Source organism: Danio rerio, chromosome 25 (genome assembly GCF_052040795.2).
Source record: "Danio rerio strain M-AB ecotype USA chromosome 25, GRCz13ab, whole genome shotgun sequence".
NCBI lineage: Eukaryota > Metazoa > Chordata > Actinopteri > Cypriniformes > Danionidae > Danio > Danio rerio.
The window spans coordinates 12,855,256-12,865,000 of NC_141045.1; the positions used below are offsets into that span (position 1 = coordinate 12,855,256).

General features: G+C 35.5%; 1 protein-coding gene across 2 annotated transcripts in view; it reads left to right on the plus strand.

Annotated features, from left to right (window-relative positions):
• Positions 1–484: 484 nt before the first annotated feature.
• Positions 485–9,745, plus strand: part of LOC141380910 (uncharacterized) — a 30,370-nt gene continuing 21,109 nt past the window's right edge. For both annotated transcript variants that reach the window (XM_087311905.1, XM_087311907.1), the window contains exon 1: positions 485–629. The gene's annotated coding sequence lies outside the window, so the exon portion shown is untranslated. The remainder of the gene's footprint in view (positions 630–9,745) is intronic.

The following is a 9,745-nucleotide window of genomic DNA, read 5'->3' on the forward strand; positions in this document are numbered from 1 at the left end:
CAAAACGCTAGAGTTTTTAGATAACACCACCCCAATTTGGTGCTAATACGATAACATTTGTAGGAGGAGTTTGTTACACTGTAAAACATGTCATTTCCTGTTGTCAATAGGTGGCGCTATGACTGTCTGTAACTGGATATTGGCATGGAAATGTGTTCACAATTTAACATCGCCTGTAGATGCCAATGCCTAGTTTATATATATAAATATATTATCTTTGAAGGAAGATTCATTGGCAGATAATTTTGCTTGTTTTAAGGAAAAAACTTATTTAATTTTGGCAAATTATTTTAAAAAAAAAATATTTTGGCAAATTATTACTAGCTACTTTTTGATATAAATCTTTTCTGGACTAGAAACGTGATAAAACCTTTAAGTTAGAAATGCATTTTTTTGCAGTGTTTCATGAGTCACAACCATGAAAACTGGCATATTCCTTTCACATATTTTTTTATTTTTCTGCTCCATCTTTCATTTTGGTCAGGTTTCACAAGTGACAGACGGAGATTTACAAAGGGAAAGAGTATTAACTCTACCAGGAATGAAAGGAACAAAGGGAAGTCCGTGAGAGGAAGCGCTGAAGAGGAAACCACTTCCGATCCTCTTTAATTAGAGTGGCAGAGTCTCAGGTGATTTTTTTTCCCGCCCAATCATACAAAAAAGTCGACATTTCAAAGACTCACAAGAATAGAAGGATGGTGGCACAGTTAATCTGCTGTTCATGACTAATTGAAGCCATGGAGTTGCTCCTGCAGGAAAACTTTTTCTTTTATTGCATTTCACCAAATACACCATAAGAAATCTGTGCTGCCTATTTTTTTAGTTAAATCAAATGACCTTTTTTAGTCATCTCAGCCAAAAATATTACATTATACCTGATTAACTTATTGAAATATTTGTTTTCATTACTTTTTTTACAGTGTAGTTTTTTCTTTGTTTTTTGGGTTGCATTATTTTTAAATCAAACAATCTGGATGACAAGAAAAGTTAATTTGATTCAACTAAACAAATTTACAGTGTAGAATATTATTATAGGGTGGCGCAGTAGGTAGTGCAGTCGCCTCACAGCAAGAAGGTCACTGGTTTAAGGGTTTGCGTGAGTTTCCTCCGGGTGCTTCGGTTTTCCCCATAGTCCAAAGACATGCGGTACAGGTGAATTGGGTAAGCTAAATTGTTCGTAGTGTATGAGTGTGAATGGGTTGCAGCTGGAAGGGCATCCGCTTCATAAAACATATGCTGGATAAGTTGGCAGTTCATTCCGCTGTGGCGACACCAGATTAATAAAGGGACTAAGCCAAAAAGAAAATGAATGAATGAATATTGTAATAAATCAGTTCTGTAATATATGAAGTTTGCTGTTTTGAAATTTACTAAAAAAAAAAAAAAAAAACATTTATGCATTCATTTTCCTTCGGCAGTCCCTTTATTCATCAGGGGTCACCACAGAAGAATGAACCCCCATCTTATCCAGCACATGGAAAACACCCATACACTCTTGTATTCACACACATAAACTATGTTCAATTAAGCCCATTCAATTCCCCAAAAGCGCATGTCTTTAGACTATGGGGGAATCTGGAGCACCCAGGCGAAACCCACGGGAACACAGGGAGAACATGCAAACTCCACACAGAAATGCAAACTGACCCAGTTGGGACTCAAATCAGCAACCATTTTGCTGTGAGGCAACAGTGCTGACCATTGAGTCACCAATAAAACATTTATTTCAATAATAAAATATCAACACATTTATAATATGTTCTTTTTCTTCACATTTTAGACAAAAAAAAAAAAACAACTGAACTCAACATCTGCTGCAAATCATACAACAATACACTGCAAACAACATCTTTCCCGTAACAAGCCCACAAATATCTCCAGTTTTGATCAGCAATTATTCAACAGTTCTGATAAATCATGCAGGAAATGAACTATATTTTTTTCCTGCATAGAAAGCACATTAACATTTAAAATCCGTGTGAACTGGAAGTTGCAGAGACTTTTATTTCATTATGGGATGTACTTCCAACTGAAATGTAATATTGGGGGGCGGGGCTTCCTATCATTACCTCATAGCAAACTAACAAGTGTGTTAAGATTTTTAATATGCAGTTATTATAGAAACCCTCTGGTTGATGTCAACAGAAGAACTGCCACTCTATTCATGGTCGGATCTGATATAAGACTACCAAAACAAACTTTTTTTTTAATTTCATTGGATTAACTGACACAGATTAATTATTTACCTTAATAATAACAAATATCAGCTAGCAAAATAAAAAGTGTAATGTTTGATTTCAGGTGGACGTTGTGCTTTATGTATAATGCCAACTGACTTGCATGCAAACAAAGAGAGCCCTTCAGTCCAGTGTAAAGTCAATTCAGCACCAAGGACAGCGCTCATGCATGGACCCCTCGTTCAGTACCATGGACAGTGATCAAATACAGCAACAGTATAAATTAAGTAACCATGGACAGCAAACACAATATGCCATGCATGCATTTGCTTATTCAGCACCACGGACAGCAATCAAACACACAAATACATTGCACTTGGATAGTTCACCCCCCCAAAAAATAATTCTGTCATCCTTTACTCATGCTTCACTTGTTCCAGACCTGTTTGAGTTTCTTTATTAAGAAAACCACAACAGCATGCATTTTGAAGAATGTTGTAAATTGGTAGCCATCGATTTCCATTGTATTCGTTTTTTCTATTAAGTCAATGGCTGGTGATATCAAACATTTTTCAAAATATCTTCATTTAATGTTCGATAGAAAAAAGAAAGAGGTTTGTGATAAGTGAAGGGTAAAACTAATCCTTTAAAAAGCAGAAAGGGAAAGTCCAGTACTCTTCGGCTGTCTAGAACACATCAGAAAAGACTGAAACACATCAAGATTTCATTGTGCATGAATGCATGAATTACTCCTACATTTTAGACAGAAGCAGCGTTGTATGTGTATGTGACTAGAAGAACTTTAAAATGTTACCCAACAAAACTTCTCTGAAGAGTCATAATTGTGTCACAACATCCTGAAATACTAAACCAGTAAAGCGGCAAAGTCCAAGCATCACTGCTCGTCTTGACAAATAGAGAGGAAACTGAAAGTGTCGCCACAACAAAGTAAAGCTGTCATAAATATAAGAGTGCCTTTTGACCCTGAGGACATTGAGTCATTTTCACTGCATTCAGTGGTGAAAATAATGTCTTTAACATCCAATTCACATTTTAACATCTTTATCAACTCTTTTTTGGTTTTTAGGTCAGCCTTTTTATTTGCATGTTGTTTAAATTATTTATTTGTAGCAAGTGCTTTGGTTTAAGGTTGTGGAATATGCTGGATTTATTTTATTTTTTTGACATTCAGTCACGTTTTTATTCGTTCATTCATTCGTTAGTTTGTTTGTTCATTTGCTTATTTTCATTTGCAAATTGCCGGTAATGTTACAACTTCTCTTTCCGGAAAAGAGCCGGAACGAATTTACCGGTATTTTCAAAAAGGACCTGTTCACACATACAACCTTTCCGGAAAATTGCCGGCAATTTGCCGGAATGCTGCGCTGTGTGAATGCAGAAGGAAGATTCCCGTAATAAGCGCGTGCACGTCTAGAACGTGCTGACGTGAGACGTCTGCTTTAGCCAATCACAACAGTCAGACGCATTTACGTCCGCGCGGTTTGTGAGGATAAAAGCCTTTGAATATTTTTCCAGACAAATTTAGCTGCTAGAAGTTAGTCAGATCACGTTTATATGTTCTTCTTAATGCCACCTGTGTAAATAATCATCGATGAGATGCTTATGATAAGCCGTTGTTTGTTTACCTTCAAGCTTTGCGTGTGCCTGTGATACAGCCTGTGAGCGCCTGCACACGCACATATTATGAACATCTCGACATGCGAAAGTGATCCTGCGAAAGTTGTTCACAATATTGATCATCCACAGAGTTTGTAATTTAGTCAAATGTTTACAAATACAAGCGCAGCCGTTTAAAGCTCATTTGTGATGAATGATGTCAGAATTTAAGGGTATTTTGGAATGGATGTGTGAATGCTCTTTTCCGGAAAATTTCCGTAACGTCCTCGCCTGTGTGAACAGCGCTTTTTTCAATATACCGGTAAAGTCGTTCCGTAAATTTTCCAGATATTTACCGGTATCACTGTGTGAAAGGGGCTAAATGGGCTATTACCGACAATTTGCCGGAATGCTGCGCTGTGTGAATGCAGAAGGAAGATTGCCGTAATAAGCGTGTGCACGTCTAGAACGTGCTGACGTGAGACGTCTGCTTTAGCCAATCACAACAGTCAGACGCATTTACGTCCGCGCGGTTTGTGAGAATAAAAGCCTTTGAATATTTTTCCAGACACATTTAGCTGCTAGAAGTTAGTCAGATCACGTTTATATGTTCTTCTTAATGCCAACTGTGTAAATAATCATCGATGAGATGCTTATGATAAGCCGTTGTTTGTTTACCTTCAAGCTTTGCGTGTGCCTGTAAAACAGCCTGTGAGCGCCTGCACACGCACATATTATGAACATCTCGACATGCGAAAGTGATCCTGCGAAAGTTGTTCACAATATTGATCATCCACAGAGTTTGTAATGTAGTCAAATGTTTACAAATACAAACGCAGCCGTTTAAAGCTCATTTGTGATGAATGATGTCAGAATTTACCGGTATGTTGGAATGGATATGTGAATGCTCTTTTCCGGAAAATTTCTGTAACGTCCTCGCCTGTGTGAACAGCGCTTTTTTGAATATACCAGTAAAGTCGTTCCGGAAATTTTCCAGATATTTCCCGGTATCACTGTGTGAAAGGGGCTAGTGACATCGGCTTGACATTGGGTTTTGACATCAACCTGATTTTCATTTCCAAACAAAATGCAACGTCTTACGACGTTGGGGCACAACGTCAATCTGATGTCATGTTGATGCCCTGTGCATGCTGTGTTTGTTTGTTGGTTTGTTTATCATTTGTTCGCTGGGTTGTTTATTAATTTGTTCATTTGTAAATGCCTTAACGGTTAGAAATTGTTTGTTTTTGTCTATTGTTTTTCAATTAAATAAGCCTTTATTGTAGCAAGTACAGTATTTAAGTAAGTAGTGTATTTATTTATTTATTTATTGTTTGTTTGTTTGTATCACATTCCTTGGATTAAGGTTGTGTAGTAAATGAGATTTGTTTGCTCACTTGTTTATTTATGCATTGTTTGAATCTTCATTCTTTTTTGTTGTTGTTGTAGCAAATGGTTTGTTTTTTAGGTTGTGGGATTTGTTTTTTGTCCAATTGTTCATTTAAGTGCTTGTTCATTCATTGTTCATTTGTTTGTTCTTTTAGTCATTTATATGTAGCAAGTGCTTTAGTTAGAGATTTTGGAACATGCTAGGTTTGTTTTTGTTGTAAAATGGTTAAGATGTGTTTTTTCTGTCCATTTATTTATTTATTTATTTATTTATTTATTAGGTTGTTCATTCATTGATTCATTCATTGATTTATTCATTCATTCATTCATTCATTCATTCATTCGTTCGTTCATTCATTTATTTAGTCAGTCATTACCTCCTCACTCACTCCTAATTCACAACTGCTAAGTTGTTACATTGCATTTTTTTGCAATAACATAACATTCACCTTGTATAGTTAATTAATTAATTATTAATTAATTTAGTTCATTCATTCATTCAATTTATTTACTTACTTTTTCATTCATTCACTTGATTAAGTGATTTACTCACTGACTTCTTTACTCACTCACTCACTCACTCACTCCATTCACTTAACGTCTACATTCATTCATTCATTCATTCATTTATTCATTCATTCATTCACTCACTTCATTTACTTATTTGTATACTCACCCAAAACCTTCATTCAATTATTTCCACACTCACTCACTCACCCACACATTTTGCTAATCTATAGTCACACGTATCCACTTACCCACTTACTTATTCACTCACTCAGTCACTCACTCACTCACTCACTCACTCACTCACTCAGTCACTCACTCACTCACCCACTCACTCACTCATTCACTCAATCACTCACTCACTCACTCACTCACTCACTCACTCATTCACTCACTTACTCACTCACTCACTCAGTCACTCACTTACTCACCCACTTTATTTATTAATTGATTTGCATAAACTCCCTTGCTACCCTATTCATTCATTCACTGATTTACTCATTTCATTAATTCATTCATTCATTCATTTAGTCACTCTCACAAACTCATTTCATTCATCAATTCATGCACTCATTTGATTTGTTCATCCATACACTCACTTAATCATGTATTCATTCATTCACTGCTTGTTTCTTTTTCATTCATTAATTCATTCATGCATTCAACAGTTATTGTGTTTGTTTTTCATTTGTTTACTTGTTCAATTATTGATACATTCATTCATGAATTTAAATATTAATGTTGTAAAAGTAATTGTCATGATAGTCATGTTCCAAAAACTTTTCATGAACATCAACCCCTGCTTGAACATCAGCTTGTCGCATGTAGCTACTGCTGTACTGCTCGCATTATAACAAATAAGCCAAGAATGGACTAAAAAAAGTGAACTCCAGCGACTCGCTTTGAAATGTGCTTTAGTAAATATCTCTACCGCTTCCAGCCCTTCTCTCCTCCATGACCCAGAAATCACTATTAGTCCTGCCATTTTCATTTAGTCCCAGTAGTGGAGAGGATCAGAAAAAGTGCTCGGGGATATTTGAGCATGTCCTTTCTCAGATGTCCCGCTGATATAAATACATTTACGCTCTCACAGGACCACGGTTGATGTTAAATGATAGTGGAGGCCATCACACTTTTTTTTCCTCTTTGTATTAAGAAGAACGTGTCATTTGAGTCATGGAGTCTCTTCCATCAAGCCTGTTAGTGGCAGGGATTGTTTGATATGAAGTAGGGAGCGCTGGAGTCAGTTGTGGAAGACTGCTCTTCATCACTGTCACTTGTTTAGTGTGTTATTTTCCTCTTTTTTCAACATGCGAGGAGAATGAAAGGCTGTCAGTTTGATAGATGCCGGTGTGACAGATGAGGTGCATGATGGGAACCAGCCACACACTTCGAAAAAGCTTTGATGCTCAGCTCAACTAAGCCCAAACTCATCTGCTTCCTAATTTGGCTTTCAGGTGTTCTTTTCTTCATAAGATATGCAGCAGATCCAGATTGATGGAGGTGAACAGGATTATCTGGTTGAGAACCTCGGTGTTTGTCCGTGTGTATTGTGATTTATTTACTCATGCTTGATATTTGTTGACTTACATCTGCAAGTTGCAAGTTATTAAAGTCATTTCATTCATTCATTCATTCATTCATTCATTCATTCATTCATTCATTCATTCATTCATTCTCTAATTCAATTAATTCACACTTTTTCATTTACTTACACGCTTAAGTCATTAACCCCATTCATTCATTTATTCATTCATTCATTCTGTCAGTCAGTCAGTCAGTCAGTCAATCAGTCACTCAATCAAGCCTTCATTCAATAACTTCCTCATTTACTCACTCATTCACTTCATTTACCCACTCAATTTGTTAAGCCATTAAGACACATTCATCCATTCACCCACTCACTTCATTCAATCATTCGCTCACTTCAATCATCCACTCATTTTGTTTACCCATTAAGTCACATTCTTCTAGTCACTCACTTCATTCACCCACTCATTTTGTGAACCCATTAAATCACATTAATCCATTCACCCACTCACTTCATTCAATCACTCACTTACTTAATTTAACCATTTACTCTCTCACTTAATCATAAATTCCTTCACTCACTTCATTAACTCACTTACCTATTCACTTATTCATTCATTTATCTAATAATTTCTTCCATTACTCTTCAATGATTTCCTCACCCACTCATTCTGTTAAGCCATTAAGGCACATTCATTCATTCACCCATTCGCTTCTTTCAATCACTCACTCACTTCATTCATCCATTCACTTTCTCAATTAATTATTAATTCCCTCCCTCACTCACTCACTTCATTAGTTCACATACTCATTAACTCACTTGCTCACCAATTCATTAATTCATTTACTCATCCATTCAATTACTTTTCAATAATTTCCTCACTTACTCACTTAATTCACCCACTCATTTTGTTAATCCATTAAGTCACATTCATTCATTCACCCACTCACTTTATTTAATAACTCACTTACTTTATTTATCCATTGAATCTCTCATTTAATCATTAATTCCCTCACTCACTTCAATAATTCACATACTCATTAACTCACTTACTTACCAATTCATTCATTCATTCATTCATCCATTCATTCTTCTATAATTTCCTCACTCACTCACTAACTCACTCACTCACTCACTCACTCACTCACTCACTCACTCACTCACTTCATTCACTCACTCATTTTGTTAACCCATAAAGTCATAGTCATTCATTCATTAATCCAATCACTCACTTTATTTATTCAGTCACTCTCCTAATTATTAACCCCCTCATTCACTCACTTAATTAATTCATATGGTCATTCATTCAAACACTCTCACTTACTCACTCTATTAATCAGTTAATTCATTCACTCCCTTACTCACTCATATATTGATTTATACTTTTTTTCACTTACTTCATTCACTCATTCACCCACTCACTCAAAGACTAAAATTTCCTCACTTACTTTGTTAATCCATTAAGTCATATTCAACCATTCACCCACTCACTTAAGTCATACATTCACTCTCTCACTTAGTCATCAATTTCCTCATTCATTGACTCACTTACTCACTCACTTTATTTATTAATTATTCCGCATGCTCATTAACTCACTTGCGCATCATTTATTCATTCATTCATGTAATCATTCATTCATTCACTGCTGCTATCTCATTTTATTCATCAATTTATGCACTCATTCACTTTTTTCTATCAATCCATTCACTCATTTACTTGCTCGTGTATGTATTCATTCATTACTTTTTCATTTTTTAAGTCACTATCAGTCATTTCATTCAATCACTCATTCATTCGCTCACAAACTTGTTCATTCTTTTCCTCACTCACTCACTTATTGCATCAATTCAGTCTCACTCACCTGCTCACTCACGTCATTCATCCATTCTCTCTCTCTCTCTCTCTCTTAATCATTAATTTTCTCATTCACTTGCACACTACACAAATTCATTAATTCAAATACTAATTTATTTTGTTCATTCATCCATTCACTCACTTGCTCAATTATTTATTTATTCATTCATTCCATTAATTTACTCATCCATTTAGTCAATCGATCCCTCACTCACTAACTCATTTCATCCATCAATTAATTCATGCATTCATTAGCTTTATTCATCTTTTCACACACTTACTCACTAACTCACTCACTTAAATCATCCAATCATTTATTGATGCATCCATTAATTTGTTTACTTACTTTATTTAACTATTCACTCACTAATTCATTCATACACACACTTGCACACTTGTTTTTTGATTAGTTCATTTACTCTTTTCATTCATTCATTTACTCATTCATTCACTCACTCGCTTAATCATACATCCACCAATTTATTCACTCATTCACTTACTTGTTCATTAATTTCTTCACTCACTCACTTCATTCAATCGTTTAATCACTTGATTAATTCAGTCTTACTCATCTTCTCACTCACTTCATTCATCCACTCACTCTCTCTCCTAATTATTAGTTTCCTCATTCACACACATACTTCACTAATTCACATACTCAATTATACA